Source organism: Pelophylax lessonae, assembly GCF_965119305.1.
Source record: "Pelophylax lessonae genome assembly, chromosome: 12".
In the NCBI taxonomy this organism is placed as follows: Eukaryota; Metazoa; Chordata; class Amphibia; order Anura; family Ranidae; genus Pelophylax; species Pelophylax lessonae.
The window spans coordinates 191,326,028-191,346,661 of NC_138779.1; the positions used below are offsets into that span (position 1 = coordinate 191,326,028).

General features: G+C 42.1%; 1 protein-coding gene across 1 annotated transcript in view; it reads left to right on the plus strand.

The window, feature by feature from the left end:
* Positions 1 to 20,634, plus strand: part of LOC309568322 (uncharacterized protein) — a 73,603-nt gene that overhangs the window by 13,691 nt on the left and 39,278 nt on the right. The gene's annotated exons all lie outside the window — the stretch shown is intronic.

Here is a 20,634-nt window from a genome sequence, read left to right on the forward strand (position 1 = left end):
ATGATCTGATATTGCAATGTCGTGGATTTCAGGTCGGGTAACGTGAGATAGGAGGGAAGCATTAGAAAATATATAGTCAATGCGTGACAAGGAGTTGTGTGGGTGCGAAAAGAAAGTGAATTCACTCTCTGTGGGGTGTGTCAGACGCCAGACATCCGTCAGGAGCAGTCCGTTCGCAAATGTCTGTAGGGGCGAAGACAGAGGGAGCGGTCGCGCCGGTGAGCGATCCTCCCCACCCCGCTTGTCCTCCGCCACATGCATCACCGAATTAAAGTCACCGGCTACCACTAGTGGGGTATGGGCCACAGGAGCCAGAAAAGAGGTAAGTTGTTGGAAGAAGTGTTTCGTAGGGGCGTTCGGAGCGTATACCCCGGCCAGAGTCCAAATTTTAGTACCAGTTGTGAGGGTCAGGGACAGCATACGTCCAGTGTCGTCGTGAGATGTGTCTTTGACGGTGTAGGTTAGACGTTTGTGTAATAAAACTACTACTCCTGCCTTGCCTCTGACCGCCGGAGATCCATAAACCTTACCCACCCACAATTTACGCATGCGATCTAGGTCACCGGCCGCCAGGTGAGTTTCCTGCAACACCGCAATGTCTGCCCTCAGGCGCTTCAGATGCCTGAGGACAGCCATTCTCTTATTAGGGGATTTAAGGCCCTTAACATTCCAGCTGACAATTTTTATCGACATGGAAAACGTCGGGGGGGGTTAATGAGCAGATGTATGAGTGCGCAAGTGGTCAAAGTAGTATCTGTGGGTCTCTGCCATCGGTGCAATAGCACATCAGCAGTGAGTGCGAGAAGGCATAAAAGCGTTCTGCTAAGGGGGTAACACCGGGTGTGAACCCAACAGGGGTCCAGGGAAACACATAACAGGGTACCTGTGAGAGGAAGTCTTGACTTCACCTTTTTCCTCATGTAAGCCACACTATCGCCCAGAGACAGCGTTACCGATAGTCTGCCGTTGGCGCCCAACTCGGCAAGAAAGGGTGTAACTGGTAACCTCGGGAGCGTCGAAGACATCTGAACAAAGGGATGAATCCGAACGGCCAAAAGACACACGGCAAGGCTGTAGCTAGGGAGAGAAGAGAAAGAAATGCAAAAACAGCATTAGTTAAACCCGCATGCAATGTAGTAATACCCAGGGGGCTTAAACATCAGCCCCTGTGGAAATGAATAAAAGTGCAGAAACAATACAAGCATTAAACAACTATCGCCATCTAGAGGCAGCGACAGGGCGGTGCATACAAACGTAGAATTCCATGGAGCTAGGGACATAACATGGTGAACAGTGACTGAGCACCCAGAGCTGGAACAGAAACAAACTTCTAGGCGTAGGAGGGCCCTAGGAGTGCTGATCACGGGCGACCAAAAGGACCGGTCAAACGTTGCTTTTTGGCAGGATCCCTTCTCGGGCTACGTTGCTCTCTGGATCCTGGGGAGCTTTGACCGGAACTCCGGGTGGGGTCCAGCGAGATGTGAAGGTAGGATTGTAGGTAATGACTTGCCTCCTCGGGATGGGTGAATGATTTTTGGACACCCGCCGCATCTGAGAAGCGGAGGGTAGCAGGGTACGCCAGAGTAAACTTGATAGCCTTCTGGTATAACGCCTGACAGAGCGGCTGGAAAGCTTTCCTTCTTTTGGAGACCTCCTGCGAATAGTCCGCAAAGATGAGAAGCTTGTGGCCATCCATTTGGAGCGATTTGGAATTTCTAAAAGATTTCAAGATGTTTACTCTGTCCATGTAGTTTAGATATCGTACAATCACAGGGCGAGGAGAGCGACGTTCGTTAGAGGGGGCTCCCAGTCTGTGGGCTCTTTCCACCGTGCAGGGTGTAACAATTCCCAGGGCTGCAGGGATCCTGGTCATGCAGATGTCATGAAGAGAGTCCGTGTTAAAAGATTCTGGTAATCCGATGATCCGCAGATTATTGCGCCGAGATCGATTTTCCAAATCGTCCAGCTTCTCTAAGATATAACTCTGCGTTTGCCGGGCCTGCTGGTCATGTGTAAAAGAGTTTTGCACCTCATCTTCTATGTCGGAGACTCTGTGTTCCAGCTCAGCAAGTCTGCCTGCCTGTTCCCCCAGCTCCTTCCTGAGGTGAGTGAGGCCCTGCGCTATAGCCTTATCCACTGCTGCTGTGATAGTGGGCGATAGCAGGGTGGCAACCGCTTGTGCCAATGTGGCTATTTGTGCATCGGGGAAGACCGATGCGGATGCTCCCTGTGGGGGAGCTTGCAGCTGGTGCGAGGCGTCCGCCATGTTTGCCTCAGAGGAGGCCTGTTCAGCCATGTCGCTCCTGGGGGCTTGTGAGCTCGGCGGGGGGCCGTGGAGGACGAATTTGTCCATGATAAGTCCGGACCGCAGGGTGTGTGGCTGGGCTCCGTGAGGTCTGCAGGCTCGGATGGGCTATGTATAGGGCTTTTTATGCCGCCGGGATCGGAGCCGCTGTTCCGCGCGTCTCCCTACATGAGGCGCCGGAACCGGAAGTCCGATACGTTCACTTTGAGGGTGTACATACAGTATCTCACAAAAGTGAGTACACCCCTCACATTTTTGTAAATATTTTATTCTATCTTTTCATGTGACAACACTGAAGAAATGACACTTTGCTACAATGTAAAGTAGTGAGTGTACAGCTTGTATAACAGTGTAAATTTGCTGTCCCCTCAAAATATTTTAACACACAGCCATTAAGGTCTGAACCGCTGGCAACAAAAGTGAGTACACCCCTGTGGCAAACACAGCCACTGTATATTGTCCTTCATGTAGGCATTATGTTTATTGCATGTGTATACATTTAAGAACCAAGTGTTTGGAATGTAATGCTACAGCCCTTCTTCCCCCATCCCCCCCTCCTGTTTCTGTGTCTAAGTGTGTGGATTCATGACACAGACACTGGTCTGAGCTGGAGACATCTCTCCGAAGGGGGTGTGTATTAAGACTGCCTGTTTCAAATGTTCCGTTCCCATTGGCTGGTCCTTGTCCCCTTCCCCCTCTGTGGCAAGGCTAAAGGGAGTTTCCCTAACTGTGTATAAAACTGTATGTCTTGGAATGTAATAAGCAGTTTAAGCTCTGCATGGTTAACCCTCAACACCTGTGTGGATTGTCTCGTGATTGAGGGGTTAAGGGCTGGGTATGGCTTCTCCGCAGGCTGTGGGTGCGTTTGGAGGACAGGAGACACAGGTCCGGCGGATGTGCCCACCTGGGGTACAAAGATCCGTTACAACCCCTAAGTGGAAATGTCCAAATTGGGCCCAAAGTGTCAATATTTTGGGCCTGATTCATAGTACGGCGAATTGGCGTTTCGCCGTGATTTTGCGAAGCGGCGATTATTTAAGTCTGAAATTGGCATTCAAAGAACGGCGGGCGGAAAATAGCGCCTAGTGTGAGATTCATTAAGATGCAATATGGTCAGAGCGCGACTTAAAACCACGCCAGCTAAAAGCTCGACTAAAGTTTAGCCAAATTTTCCCCTGTACCCCCAAAAATCCCAAATCACTGTGGAAGGTGTGGAAGTCAATTTGGAGATGACTTGCGTTTAAAAAATCTCAAAAACTGACTTAGAAAGAGAGATATCTGCGAAAGTGTGGAAAGGTTAAACAGCTCCTCCAGCCGCGAGCTGCGAACTCGCGAATGTGCGCATGCGCAACGTCAAATTGGCTCAAAAAATTTCGCCAGCGCGATTTTGGGTCAATTTTTTTTTGAATACCGCTTGCAAATCCGCTGTCTCGCCCATAGAAAATGGCAAAAACCGGCGGAATTGGAAAAACATGCACACTTCCAACAAGGGATCCTTTAGTAAACACCATCACATTCCATACACCTTTCCTGCTAACTCCGAAATCATAGCAGTCAAATCTACAGTGTTTATATAGAACCTCCACATTCTCTGAAAAAACCCACAAAATATTACATTGGGGAATTGGTCGTCAGATAGAAAAAAAATAGATGTAAAACATATTTCAAAGAAAGATTATTAGCATTTCACACATATCAAGGAAATGTCACAATTTTGACAATATTTTATGTGTTTCCAAAGAATGTTTTTAGAAATATATTGCAAATACTACCTTTTCTTCCATATGGGTATGGCCAAGTGTTACCATTTTACTACACATTTAACTGAAGGTATATATATATATATCCCTTATACTTGGCTAATTAGCAAAGTATGCCCAACAAACAAATAGAGCTTTAGCTCACAATATTGCTACATATTGACTTTATGGGGCATCTTTTGTATTTTGTTCATGTCTTTGGATTAAAAGTTTGCTGATACACATGCCTTTTTCAAACATGAACAAAATTAATGATGTCAACATTTGGAGGATTGGAGATATCCAAGTGTTGCCCATACAGAGGGCACCTTCCGGATTCGAACTTACAAACCTACAGCAGGAAGGCAGACTCCCTAATCATTGTGCTATTTCTCAGTGAGCGTTGGGTGTTTTCCTCATGCCGTCAAAATGCTCACATGGGAACAGGGGCCATTGAACTGAATAGGATTGGATTTTTTGCCTGTTTTGGGAGCTGATCCTTGAGCTGGACAAATCCCCCTCAAACGCCCCCAAACGGGCTACGTTCACATGTACGTGTTTGTGGTCTGTTTTTGGGGCTTTTGTAGGTGATTTCATATAACAATGCCTGCCCAAAAAATGCATGTCAAAACGCCTGGGAAAACGCCAGCCAAAATGCACATAAGAACGCCTGATATAATTGCCACGCCAAATTTAGGGATGTTCATGAGTGATGAGTCAGATTGTTGGCTTACATATCTGGTCAATCGTCACAATCTCACTTCTCAAATCCCAAAAGGTGTGTTTCAATTGTTTCCCTAAATATATATTTCTCTCTCTCTCACGTAATTGTATATATATGTATGTATTCCTGTATCTAAACATTCTAAATAATGACTAGCAAACTTCAAGAGAGAATTTTTTCAATTCACATATACTATACACACCTACATACATTTCTATTCCTCATTTCTATTTCCCTTGTTTTGGCAACTGAGCATGCTCCAAAACACACAGGATACACACAGTTAATTTTTGGACTGGGCGTTACCATTCTGGGTGTGTTTGCTTGGATTATATATAGCTCACTCAGACATCAGGAAAGATTTGACCTACGAAGAGGTCCAATATATTTGTGTGTCACATGTTTTATGGGTAACATTTTTGGCCCTTTGTTATTTATGGAGGTGAGATTTGGCTGTGTTGTGTGTTGACTCTCTGTAAGTATTTATTGCTGTTAACATAATTCTGTCAATCTGCACATGCATCTGTTGATTATGGGCTCTTTGTCGATGTATATGGTCTAAATGTTGTACAAAGGTTGTTTTGGTTTGAAAAATACAAATGTAATAAACAGCATGTTTCCAATTTTTTTTTGAAAATGTCTTCATGTGTCTAAATAAAGTTTTCTGGTGTCCACAAATGTATGTATTTGTATTTCTTTTTCTAAGTTAAATCTGCTTAATGGTTGTGTATGTTCACTATTCGCGAATTCGCGAATATACAAAACCGCGTTCTCACATTTATACATGAAACCGGAAACGAAACTTTTGCTGCGTGCACACGTTTCCGGAAATTGTCCAGGCCCTGTCGTAAGTGTGCATCATGGCTCCTGCACTGTTTACAGACGAAATCGTGGCATTTGTGTGTAAGGTAAGGAGGGGGTGTGAGTGTGCAGGGTGCGGGATGGGGGATGGTGGCAGGGTGGGTCGCTTATCTAGCGGGTGTGCAAGAAACTTTTGGTCTGCTGATCTGCGCATGCACTTTCTGCCTATTAGACGTGATCTAGAAGCTTCCTGTTATAGAAACTTCCTAGATGTGAACCTGTTCCCTATATATATATATATATATATATGTATGTGTGTATATATATATATATGTGTATATATATATATATATATATATATATATATATATATATATATATGTATATATATATATATATATATATATATATATTATATGTATATATATATATATATTATATGTATATATATATATATATTATATGTATATATATATATATATATTATATGTATATATATATATATATTATATGTATATATATATATATATATTATATGTATATATATATATATATATATTATATGTATATATATATATATATTATATGTATATATATATATATATTATATGTATATATATATATATATTATATGTATATATATATATATATATATTATATGTATATATATATATATATATATATTATATGTATATATATATATATATATATATATATTATATGTATATATATATATATATATATATATTATATGTATATATATATATATATATATATATTATATGTATATATATATATATATATTATATGTATATATATATATATATATATATATATATTATATGTATATATATATATATATATATATATATTATATGTATATATATATATATATATATATATTATATGTATATATATATATATATATATATATATTATATGTATATATATATATATATATATATATATTATATGTATATATATATATATATATATATATATTATATGTATATATATATATATATATATATATATTATGTGTATATATATAGATGTATGTATGTGTATCTAAAAAATATATATATTAGACAATATATATACTATGTATATATTATATACAATATATATACATTAGATACATTATAGAATATGTTATATACCATATATTAGTGTATATAATAGGGAACAGGTTCACATCTCTGAACTTTCTATATAGATATAGATAGGCATACCCTGCTTTAAGTACACTCACTTTATATACAATCGTGAGTAAGGACACAGCTTGTTCAGCTTGCCATGACACTGCTCACAAACCATAAGTGACAGGGATAACAAACTTAGGGAGCAACGACAGGGTACCCAGGTACCCAGGACTACACCATATCCATTTTGTGGCTGGCCAGCTTGCCTAGGTAATCTATCATGTCATAGTCCTGGATCCCCTTAACATGCTCCCACATGGTTTGGGAGTAAGGCTATGTCAATGTGGCCAAAATTTACAATGGAGCTGGTGTATTTTCATGCATCGAGAAAAGAAAAAAGGGATTGCTTCACTTTAAGTACATTTTCAGTTTCCATACATGCCCTGGTCCCATTGTGTACTTAAAGTGGGCTATGCCTGTATATAGATAGATTTGATTCGTTTCAACTTTTACACAAAATGAAACCCAATTATCTGTGACAGATTGCTCTGACGCTTTGGAATCTGTCTAGATAAAGACAAATGTATTGACCCTTTTCATATATGCAAGATTAGAAACATTATATTCCCTAAATGCATAATGCAAAAAATTATTGCCTTACATACATCCATACACACTGCAAGCTCGGCCCCGTTTGTCTTGTCTGACACTCTTACCATCATAAGCTGGATCTGCACACAGCAGCTAATTGGTTCACCTGAGATGGAATCAGTGATCACAAAAATCTGGAATGGTCATGTCTTCAAAGGATTGCCTTGAACAAATCACCTCTAAAAGAAACACATGAGTGTATAATCACTTGTCTCAATGGATCACATTCCCAACAGACCCATCTCACACTGCCATATGATAATGAATGGGGGTGTCCATTGCAAGTTAAATACACCCCCAGATCCCATTGCTTTGTTAATTGACAGATCTAACTGGAATATGATGGCACTGCTGTGAACCACTATGCCATCAAATTCTGCTGGTGACCTTTAAAAAGGATTATGTGTGATTGTGTGGATAATTATGCCACCTTAAATTTGCATCTCCCACATACCATGTGCAACTCTTGCAGGAATTGTGAATCAAGGATAATTCAGCACAGCTTAATGAACAGACACATTGAGGAGTGTAGGAACACACCGTCAGATTACCCGATCACACTATGGGGTTTTAACTCCTCCATAATTTTGCCACTTTGGAAACCAAGTGCTTACTTTATGTATACTTTTTAGACGGAACTACAATTTCTAGTAGGGTGATATCATTGCATGAGATTTTCCCTCACTTCCTGTCTTAGTGTCACCAAGACAGGAAGTGAGGGGAATATCACTGTGGGGAAATAGCTTGCAATTGTTGCCTTATAATGTCCATAGTATATATAAAAGGAAAGAATTGCTGGCTGTATCCCCACGGGAGATTCCCTCACTTCCTGTCCTGGTGACACCAAGACAGGAAGTGAAGGGAAATCTCCTGCAATGATATAACACTGTTACATGTTCTAGTTATGTAGCAAACTTAAGAATATACAAAGCAAACATCTTTTTTTTTCCATTTTGGCAAAATCATGGATTCATTAAAAAAATATCTTTGTTTGTCCCGTGGCTTGCAGGAAAAACATTTTGCCTTGATTCCACCATCAACACAGACAGGGGAAACCCTCCTGCGGAGCCATTGTGTTCTCCTGGTGCTGCCCCTGCCAGGAAAACACAGTGATTATTGCTAGTGGCTACAAGAGATGCTAGCGATAAGTGTGTGTAAAATCTGACAGACTGGTTGTACGTTGTCCTCCAGGTGATCGACCAATCAACTTGGGTACCTTCAGCCTGGCCATACACAGTTTAAATCTGCATCTCAAATGAAGCAATCCCATTTACATATAACACTCCATAAAGGAGAATTGAGGGGCTTATCAGGTCTGCGTCAAAAATTAACAGCCACACCCAATCAGACAGCTCGTGTTAAAAGGGACCTGAAAAGCAATCTGCATGGCTTGCTTTTCCAAGCATTGGCTAGTTTAGTGAGCCTGGACTAATAACAGTCACTGTAATGCTACCCATACTGCTGTCCTTTTAACATGGTGACAAAAGTTGATACCTATGCTACATGTGTGTAAAGTTACTTGCACCCTGCTAAATGGACAGCAATAAGGTTGTAAATACAGTGACTGCCTGTCCCCCCTGATGGCGGCCCTGGGTGTGTCATGAAAGGCCAATTGAGAAAATGGCTATATCATGTAGAGGAAATCACCAGTGTGGGGCAACCTATGTCATGGAGGTAGATTTGGACATCGATGTATATGTATCACCAGAAATGGAATTCTTTGTTCTACAATATCTCAAAGACGACCTAGCATGTTATTTGAAGACTGTACTATTTTGGACATACTTGGACTCAAACATACACTGCTCTTTCCACAGCTCCTCCTCCTCTGGGGGTATGATAAAGTTTATACGCATCTTCACCAAAAGCACAAGATGATGTGTCGTCTCCGGATGAGGCTGCAGCGGAGATTTCAGTTTCTGCCTGAGATAGTGGATCTGCAGCGGGCCTGGAGTGATGCCAAAAGGCGCTCACCCAGGCTCCTGCTAAAGGCTGTGGAGCAAATCTCCGGTAAGTAAAAATATACATTACATGTGACCAGATAGGTTACAATTTTTTGGGTAGGTGGACATGTGTTTAGCTATGCAACAACACTAATACCAACACCCCCCCCCCCCCTCCCTCTCGCTCCTACCTTTCCTACCTCCATCAAGTGTCTCTTCACAACCTTTAATACTACTATGTACATTCGTATTTTTTATGTTTTTTTTTTTCTTCTGCTTCTAGCCAAAGCGGACGGACGGCACCCTCTTGTGCTTTTGGTGAAGAAGGGGAGGAGGAGGACGGCCACACTCCAATATGCAGTCAGAGGCAGCGAGCCATTTGAGCAGCTGAAAATTGTGGATCGTAAGTAGAAAATAAAAATGTTAGAAATTTCTAATCTCTAATCACATTTTACAGAGCCCCCTTTACATCGGAGTCTCCAGACTTACTACACTGTAAGAGGGAAGTGTGAAGACTCTGATATAAGGAGAGTTTGGGAACCATTATTTGAGGGGGGAAGCTGGGGACTCTGGTGTAAAAGGGAACTCTGTGTTCCCCAAAGCTCCCCCATACATCTGAGCTTACAGAGACCCTCTTACACTTCCCTTCCTCAGTCCACCACAGTCAAGGGCACAACAAGTCCCACTGCAGAAGGCTACCTGCTTGGACTTGTAATCCTCTCTGTAGGGGAATGAGGAAATACTGCCTGCTATGCTAAGACTTGTAGTGCCCTCTGTTAGGGACTAAGGATTCCTCAGTCCTCAACATTCTAGGGCACTATAAGTCTCAGCATAGTGGGCTGTCATACCTCAGTCCCTCACAGCTCGGGTCAAAAACAACACAGTTAAACATCTAAAGGACAACTCCAAACAAAACTACCAATAATGGACAGAGTCCATATGCTCTATAATGTCAAAGACCCGCTACCACTCACCTTCCACCTCTGGTGCTGTCATTGTGTAGGGCAAAGGGCTCCATCTACACCATGTTTGGCTTTCATGTCAGATAGGCAGGACTTGCTCAGCTCCACTCTCTTCCTTGGCAATTGACTCTGGCGTCATTGTGGATCTTTCCTCCTCTAGAAAACCCCCAGGGGCCCTCTCCTTGTCCCCCAGCCACCCAGGGCCTTCTTCTCCTCCTCCTCCACCAACCATTTTCAGACTCTTCCAACTTCCCTGGGGCTACTCAACCACTTTGCATAGTGGACACAACAAATCTATGACCAGCCTGCAAAATATCAAGTCTGGGCCTGGTTACCTGTATGTTCCGGGTCCAGGGCGGAGCTCTCCTCCCAGAGCAACAACTGATGATAGCAGAGTGAGTTGACCGGCCAGTCACTTCCTACTGGTGCAGGTACACACCTACCGATTCCTCCACATCTTAGGATAACATGATCAGACGGCCAATCCCCAGGCAGAGAAGGAGGAGTAAGTGTCAGCGGACAACAGACACCTGGCAGACGCAGTGAAGGGACTGCAGCACACTGCTGCAACTTTTTGATCCGAGGATTGAAAGCAATCTTTTACTTGGGAGATTTCCCTGACTGCGCCCTTCGAAATGTTGGTGCTCCGCCACTGGCCGCAAGGCCCCTGTAGGTGCGAGGCCTTAGGCGCCCGCTTAATTTGCATGGTGCCCTCCTGTTTTAAAACATGGTCAATGCATCTCATTGGTGTAAGTGCACTTCTATGTTCTGAATTGTAGGGGCATTGAGTATGGTGCTAGCATGATGAGAGGTTACTGCCTATTTGTGTCCATAAATAATATATAATGTTTTTCTTTTATTTTAGAAACCAGTGATCAGGATGTTGCGGCTCAGCCTTCTCAGGCCCCCTGTAAGTAATGTGGATGTGCTGGTGTGTTGTGTATTAGGTCGAACTTGGAGGAATGATTGTTTGTTTTGTTTTCTTTTGTGGTTGATGTAACTTCAGCAAGAGAGGAGCCTCAGGCAGGGCCGAGTCGCCTGGATCCGGGCCAGGAACAAACTGTTGGCCAAGAAGAGGCCAATTGGTCCGACTCGGATGAGGACCTGGGCTCTCCTCAAAGGGGAAGTAAGTATTCTACATGTGTTTGTGTGTTCAATGTGTCCTGGTAAATATAAGGGCTGTAATATATATATTTTGACATTGGGGTTTTGTAGCAGCTGACATTGAGGATGTTTGTTGTGGAGGACTGGGGAAGAGGGGCCACTGCTTACCCAGTCCACTGTAACTACTACCTTCAATGTTTCCAGACTACTTTCTGTGTGCCTTTATCAAATAGCTTTTGTTCAAGGATTGTATTTGTGTCTTTGTGTTTCTAGGAGATACAACGCCATCCCCCCATGAAGGGACACCATCCCCCCATGTAGGGTCTCCCCCATCCTCCCCCACTCCAGGCTCCCCTGAACTAGTCTGTAAGTACCTAAAATTAGATTCTCACATGAATTGTGTGTGCTAGGATGATGTGTATCTAGGATAATCTAAGTTGGAGTCAAAGCAAGTGTAGTTTTGCTATATGTGACAGGAAGGTTGGTCATGAAACACTCTTGCTTAACCTTCATGTTTGAAAGGTGGTTTTGGGGAGCTTTACAGGACATGTTATCTTTTGTAAGTTATCTCAAGCCACCCTATTCTAAATTGGTGTTAGTTTCTCTACATTGGAAATGGTGTGCTTTGTACTTGTAAATTTTTAGGGGACATTGTAATTTAATCATGTCCTGATTTAGTCAACACTGAAAATGTGTGTTTGTCAATCTTTCATAAATACTCTTCCTCGGTAATGTACCACATTCCAGTTCACAATTTGTGTTCTTTTTGTGCAGTTTCTCCAGAGCCAGCCACGCCATCCACTTCAGGGGCCCCAAAAAAACCTGATGATGGTAAGTTGTGTGCTTTTCCAGTAATGTGTCTACTTAGTAAGTGGAGAAATGCTAACTGTGTATGTCCCCGCTCAGGCTTCAAGTTGTTCTAAAGGCAGCGGGTTCTTTATGTGAATGCATTCTATGCATTAGTATTCCAAGTGATAGGTGTGCATATTCCCCCTAAGACTTACTGGGACCATTTTTTACGGTCCAAATTTTTGCACTAATACTTGTCTGGAACAGACTCCCCCTCCTCCTTAACTGAGGTGACAGCATGCCAATATTGCCTCCTGATGCTGTCACTCCTAATCATTGAGACCATTGGAAGGGAGGGGGGCAAGGCTGGCTCACAGCCTAGTGCCTGAACAGGCACAGGGTGCTTGGCTTCATCTCATGTGCCTCCATAGCAAGCTGCCTGCTGTGGGGTCAAACAACAGGAGGGAGGTGCCTAGAGGTGTGTACAGGGGCCATGTAAAAAGGAGGATTGTTATTTCTCTTGTCCCCAAAAACCTAGAGAGTGTAAGTCTAACCTGATTAGTTTTCCGCAGCCCTCCCAAAATGATATGTTTCCAACACTTAGAACAGGCAGGGCTGAGGCACCAAAAACATCAGAAAAACACAATCAGCACAAAAGCAGGGAGTACGTATCCTTAACGCTACAAGCTTCACCCAGAAGAATGACGCTTGCACTGTACAAATCTGCATCACCACCATATCAATGTCTAAATAAAACTTTCAGGGAAATGTGGAGGGGTAATGAGTGGGTGTTAGAGCGTTTTCATGACTGCGTAACCTACAGTTAGCGTGAGTCCATTTGTTGATAAACTTTTTCTTCTCTCTTAACACAGCTGGGATGGCGGAAAGGAGATCAGGGGAGCAGACACATCTGCTCCGTCCAGAACTGGCCCTCAAAATTCCTAAGGGTGAGTCTCTACTATGTGTCAGGTTCAATCTATAGACAGTAAGAGGGAGAGAGAACGCTCCACAGATTCCAATGGTGATAGAGATAAATGTGTGCACATGTATCGTGTTGACCAATTGAACCCAAAACACCTTACATTCTTCAAAATGATTGCTTGTGTTTACATGCAGAAAAGCATTTTACTTAGCTTTGGTGGAACTGCTACTAACATTCCAAGCCATCTTATGTAACCTTTTGAACAATTTGCTGTGAAAGTTTGAGTTTAAGGTTTACAACAGCAATTTAGCATATTTGCTTCAGAGTGTTGATAAAAGCCAACCAATAGACTCCTAAGCATATTTGTTGAGGCACATTAATTACAATCCTTGTTTGGATCATTTTGCCTAAAACTAATTGTCATGTTTTTTTCTACCCAGGGCACACCCACCTCACCTACGAGGTCCTCCTGGATTATATGAGGTGGTGCGGAGACCGAATTCTATATTTGGAACACCTTTGTGGCGTGGATCCAGACCCTAAGGAGCCATTCGTTAGGAATGTCACACCTTTAAAAAGATCCTAGTATTTTTTTTTTGTGGTTTGTTTACTTATGTTGCACGTTGCAACACAAAGAAATGTCACATTTGTAATTGTTGCCCATTATAAACAAAAATCTAACAAAAAAATCAAAAACAGTTTAAAAAAAAACCCTTTTTTTGGGACCCAAAAAAAAAAAAAAAAAAAGCCTTGTTTTTGGCAACCAAAAAAAATATAATAATTTATAAAAAACCCTTTTTTTGGGGACCCAAAAAAAAAAAAAAACAAAAAAAGCCTTGTTTTTGGCAACCAAAAAAAATATAAAAATTTATAAAAAACCCTTTTTTTGGGGACCCAAAAAAAAAAAAAAAACAAAAAAAGCCTTGTTTTTGGCAACCAAAAAAAATATAAAAATTTATAAAAAACCCTTTTTTTGGGGACCCAAAAAAAAAAAAAAAAAAAAAAAAGCCTTGTTTTTGGCAACCAAAAAAAATATAAAAATTTATAAAAAACCCTTTTTTTGGGGACCCAAAAAAAAAAAAAAACAAAAAAAGCCTTGTTTTTGGCAACCAAAAAAAAAATGTTTACAAAAAAGCCTTGTTGTTTTTATGGCAACGGACAAAACCAAAAATGTTTACAAAAAAGCCTTGTTGTTTTTATGGCAACGGACAAAACCAAAAATGTTTACAAAAAAGCCTTGTTGTTTTTGGTAACAAACTAAACCAAAAATGTTTACAAAAAAGCCTTGTTGTTTTTATGGCAACCGACAAAACCACAAATGTTTACAAAAAAGCCTTGTTGTTTTTATGGCAACGGACAAAACCACAAATGTTTACAAAAAAGCCTTGTTGTTTTTATGGCAACCGACAAAACCAAAAATGTTTACAAAAAAGCCTTGTTGTTTTTATGGCAACGGACAAAACCAAAAATGTTTACAAAAAAGCCTTGTTGTTTTTATGGCAACGGACAAAACCAAAAATGTTTACAAAAAAGCCTTGTTGTTTTTATGGCAACGGACAAAACCAAAAATGTTTACAAAAAAGCCTTGTTGTTTTTATGGCAACGGACAAAACCACAAATGTTTACAAATAAGCCTTGTTGTTTTTATGGCAACGGACAAAACCAAAAATGTTTACAAAAAAGCCTTGTTGTTTTTATGGCAACGGACAAAACCAAAAATGTTTACAAAAAAGCCTTGTTGTTTTTATGGCAACGGACAAAACCAAAAATGTTTACAAAAAAGCCTTGTTGTTTTTATGGCAACGGACAAAACCAAAAATGTTTACAAAAAAGCCTTGTTGTTTTTATGGCAACGGACAAAACCAAAAATGTTTACAAAAAAGCCTTGTTGTTTTTATGGCAACGGACAAAACCACAAATGTTTACAAATAAGCCTTGTTGTTTTTATGGCAACGGACAAAACCAAAAATGTTTACAAAAAAGCCTTGTTGTTTTTATGGCAACGGACAAAACCAAAAATGTTTACAAAAAAGCCTTGTTGTTTTTGGTAACAAACTAAACCAAAAATGTTTACAAAAAAGCCTTGTTGTTTTTATGGCAACCGACAAAACCAAAAATGTTTACAAAAAAGCCTTGTTGTTTTTATGGCAACCGACAAAACCACAAATGTTTACAAAAAAGCCTTGTTGTTTTTATGGCAACGGACAAAACCAAAAATGTTTACAAAAATGAATTGTTTTTGTGAAAACCTTCCAAAAAATGATGTCAAAACATAAAAAATGTTTAAAATGTTTATCTAAATTAAATTTAAGTATGTTGCTCTTTGCAACACAAATGTTACATTGGCAATTTAGTTCATTCTATTATATATTGTAATATATTTTTTGTACGCTACAGTTGGTAGACACCCACATGTGTTATTAAAACATTTATTTTATTACCCAAGTTTTCTTTTTGGTGTACACATCGAATGTCTTTTGTGTTGTATTTGTTTACTTGAGTGGTGTGGTCTGTAATTGTTAGTATGTTGGCTTTGGTTTATGTTAGCCTTGAGACTTGTTTTGAAGCTACATTTGAAGGGAGACCTTTTCTTGGGTCGTTATGTGAACATTGAGTTATCTAAATTTACATGAAATCATATGTTTGGAGATCGAGAAGCACGTGTGTATAAATGCCTACATTAACCAGGGCCATTACTTGGCCACCAACACTCCTAAAAAACCAAAGAGCAAACACAAACTAATCATTTTGCATAAAATTTTATTTCATCCCCAAAAAAAGCACTATAAGAAATCATATTGTGCCACCCTCAAATTTAAAAAAAAAATGGCCCCACAAATTGGCCAATGTAACAATCATTAACAAAACCAAAAAAAAAAAAAAAAAAGAAATTAAGTTGGTGGTGGTGGTGGTGACTGAAGCAGTGTGGTGAGCAATGGAAAGGTTCCTGCCATCAAATGGTGGGCCAATAGTCCCATCTGCTCTGGGGTTAGCCTTAGAGTTCTGGTAAAGTGGCCCATTAGAATCAGATCTTGTGTCTGAGGCTGCTGCTGATGCAGGGTGTTGAACCCTGGAAATGTCCCAGACTGAAGATCTTGTGCCAATAGTCCCATCTGCTCTGTGCTCAGCCTAAGAATTTGGGTAACGTGTGCCATTACCATGAGATGGGATCGTTGCTGCTCCAAGGCTATTTGATGCTGCTGGTGGTGCAAGGGTTGTGAAGATGTGTGGGGAGTGGTGGTTGATTGGTTGTTGTGGTCCACGGTGCGGGGGCAAACGACATGTCGCATTGGTGACAAAAAAGAAGAACGGCCTGGGGAGGAGTGAAGTGATAAAGGTGTGGAGGGAATGTAGTCAGGTGGAAGGGGTACTGTGGAACCAGTGCGCATTGAGGTTGTGCAGGAGGATTGCTCATTGAGGGGTGTGGGAGTCCGAACGGAGTGTGAAGTGCTAGGAGTGGCTACAGGAGGAATTGTCCCATCCCCAGCTGCCTGACAAGTGGCCAACACTGGCATTACCCTCCCACTACCACAACCTGCAGTGGCAGGTGAGTGAGATGTTTGGGAGGGCTCTGCCAATGGGGCATCTTCAGATCCAAACAGGCATTGGCGTGTGGCCAGCACCTGAGTGTCAACACTTTGCCGATCCCGTTGATGCTGGTCTGCTAAACTTACCAAGCTGTTACGCATATCCTGTTGAACCTGTAACATATCCTGGTGAACCTGTACCATTGTTGCTACAGATTCCTGTATGAGCCCGAGCAGACGTACTGCCTCAGTAGATTGCTGAGTACGCCTCCTTAACTCATTTTGGACCTGATACTCATCAAGCAGCCTCTCGGCTACATCCAGCATAGATGGACGAAGTTGGGTAGGTGACAATCCCTCTGCATCTAAGGCTACCTGAAAGCAGAAGAAATAGACCAAATCATTATCAAACATCATGACTAAATATTTCAGATTAGTTTGACAACTTAACACCCCAAGCAGAACGTTGAAAAGTTTGATGTGCTTCTAATGAGTACTTGTTCATTGTAAGATTATCCAAGCTAGCAACACTTCTGATAATGGGTACATATTATATTGGTAGGACTAATATGACAAAGGCAAAAAAGATTCAACATGAAGGTGTTCCCAATTAACCCTGGTGTGGTAGGTTGTTTATGCTTTTGGTAAATCTGTTACTACACCAATGACTTTATACATCTACGTATGTTGTCTAAAATCTTGCCATCAATCGGCTAGAGGACAACCCAACCAAACGATACCCATGAATTTGGACCTGGAAAATCAAAGACGGGCCGGACTTTAAAGATCCTGGATGTTTTTGGAACATTAGTGGCACACCAAATTATAACATAATTCCCTGATGTTCAAGATAGAACTCTTGTTGTGCTGGTGCATCGTCAGAATGTCATAGCACTAATTTAACACACACAATGTAAGCCACATCTAGTCCAAAATCAATGCTACCATTGAAATGTTACATGTGCACCTTGTTCCCTTATATCACATACCACAGCACTGGATGCAGAATCGTCGCCAGCTCCTGATCCAACTCCAGCTGCAACGTCAAGAGGGGCCTGATGTTCTTTTAAAAAAAAAAAAAAAAAACATGTTTAGTACATAACCTTAGTCAGTAATGATTATGGCCAGATTGCCCTCCTAGCTTCATGAATGAAGCATTGAGGCCAAACATTCAAAAGTGCTTTCCTGGGCTCATAGGACACTTGCTAAACCCTCCCAAAGGTTAAGAAGGCTTGGTCTGCCTACTAATGACGGCACCCATTAATGCTGTCAACTGTGTTTTGCAGGGTAAACATCTAAAAGGCAACACTCTTTCCTAAGAAAAAACATGTGTGTTAATGGGGTTAATAAGATTCAAAAAAACATTATTTGACTAGACATACCAACACCTTCCTCCAGGCCTAGCTGCACTGGGTGTGTTCCCTGCTGCGGATCTTCTGTAAAGGACATAGCAATATGAGCTATCTTGGCCAAAAAAAAACATCTACATTGTTTGGCACAGTATGATATTGGACCTACCAGGAGGAGGGTCAGCACTGATGTCAACACCTGTGAGTCCGTCTGGTTCGCCAAGCTGCATGGGCTGTGGAGGGGCTGAGATCCGTGCTACAGATGAACAAATTGCAGGTTGGGGAAAACAAAAAAAGGACAATTGGAAGGGCAAGTATCACATTCTCTTAATGTCACACATAGGATAGTAGTTAATCTTTTCCAAACAACTCACACAATTGACATCCAAGATAATATCCTACCTCGGTGCAAAGCATCCGAATCTAAGTCCTCTCTGGGAAAGATGGTATCGGGTCCTATGATGTTCAAGAAAGGTAATTGATAATCCCAGAGAGAACTTCGTGCACGTTCATCCAGCCGACCTTGACGGTCATAAAGACCCTCCGCAGCCCATGCAATTAGCTTCTTCCGAACGGACCCACAGATGTCGTTGACCTTCTTCCGCACACTGTCACGGTGGCGAGGTGCTTCACCCAGTGCATTTACAGCATCCCGGATTTCATCCCACAATCTGTTCTTCTCTGTTACTGAGTAAGACGCGGCCCTGGTCCCATGTATCGCCTGATATCTGGCCATATAGGCGTGGACCAGGGCACAGCACTGATTGTGGGTGAAACGGGGAAGCCGGGTTAATGTGGACAAGCTGACTCTGGTGGACGGACCCGCTCCAGGACTACTGTCAGAAGAGCCAGCTTGTCCACTTGGTGTGTTAACACCTCCCCCGGCTTCCTCCTCCGGGATGGGGATGGTGGACTCCCTCATGGATACAGCTGGAGCCTCCCTCACACCAGAGCCAGACGATCTGCCCACCCTGCCCCCCCTGCCCCCCCTGGCCCCCCTGGCCCCCCTGGCCCCCCTGGCCCCCCTGGCCCCCCTGGCCCCCCTGGCCCTTCTCATCCTTCCAGTGGGTGGGGCCATGGGAGCACGAGGTGGGCAGAGAATCTGGCTGTCCAGCAGCAGCAAAGAGCCCCAAACTCCTAAATCTGAAATGACAAAAGAGAAAACAGAAAAAACAGGATTTGCAGATTGCTCTTCATATACAGTATAATTAGTGAACAGTTACAGAACACACTTACCTAATGGCACAAACAGACTTGGTCGTGGTGGTGGTGGTAGTAGTGGGCAAAGAGCAGAAGAGGCTGCAAAGAAAAGGAAAAAAAAAAAACACATAAGAAAACGCATATGGGTACAAATCACACGAGGCCCTCCAAACACTTACCTAATGGCACAAACACAGTGGTGGTGGTGGTGGTGGTGGTGGTGGTGGCAAAGAGCAGAAGAGGCTGCAAAGAAATGTAAAAAAAAAACACATAAGAAAACGCATAGGGGTACAAATCACACGAGGCCCTCCAAACACTTACCTAATGGCACAAACACAGTGGTGGTGGTGGTGGTGGTGGTGGTGGTGGCAAAGAGCAGAAGAGGCTGCAAAGAAATGTACAAAAAATACACATAAGAAAACTCATAGGGGTACAAATCACACGAGGCCCTCCAAACACTTACCTAATGGCACAAACACAGTGGTGGTGGTGGTGGTGGTGGTGGTGTTAAAGAGCAGAAGAGGCTGCAAAGAAATGTAAAAAAAAAACACATAAGAAAACGCATAGGGGTACAAATCACACGAGGCCCTCCAAACACTTACCTAATGTCACAAACACAGTGGTGGTGGTGGTGGTGGTGGTGTAATCCTTTATAGGCAAAAGGAGGCTGCAAACATTAAACATACATGAGAAATCGCATGACCTACATACGTGCACATAATAAATTACAGTTATCAGGAAAGCAAAAATGGTGTCTTTGGAAGCTGGGAAGGTAAGGGGGCAGGTTTAGATGCCAAATCTAGACTGCACACCTTTAACAAACATGAGAAAACACATGTCCAAACCACATGCACATGGGGCCAACTGCCAATGATTAAAAGACACTTGAGGGGTTCCCAAGCTATTGTGGGTTGGAGGGGATTCACCATAGACAACTTAAGCACACCCAAGATAAGTACAAATTGTCTCCTTCCTTTTTTTTGGGAGAGAGAGATACAATTGTCTTACCTCCAGATAATGTAGGTTGTGGGTCACAGGGTCTTGCTAGCACATAAGAAACATCGATCTATAACATCCAGCAGCCATATTGGCCATGTGCTCCTTTTATAGCTGGCTCACAGGTGTGATAATTAGCGGCCGTTTCTATATATATCTGCGCATTCGCGAATTTGCGCGTTCAAAATGGAGGACGATATCCCAGACGCATTAGATGGTGCAATGCTGGCATTTATTGGTGCCTTGTTTGAGGAGGCCCTGGCACAGGAGGCAGCAGAAGGTGGGGAAGCTGCAGCAGCAGCAGCAGCAGCACCTTCAGCAGCAGCACCTCCAGTCCGTGTGCCCTTACCTCGCCAGCCACGCATTTTTGCTCCAAGGATCTATTTGGACAAGCTGCGGGATTCTGATGTCAGGAGGAAGTTCCGGCTCGAGCGAGGAACTATTCTACACCTCTACCAGCTCATAGCAGAGAAAATTGAC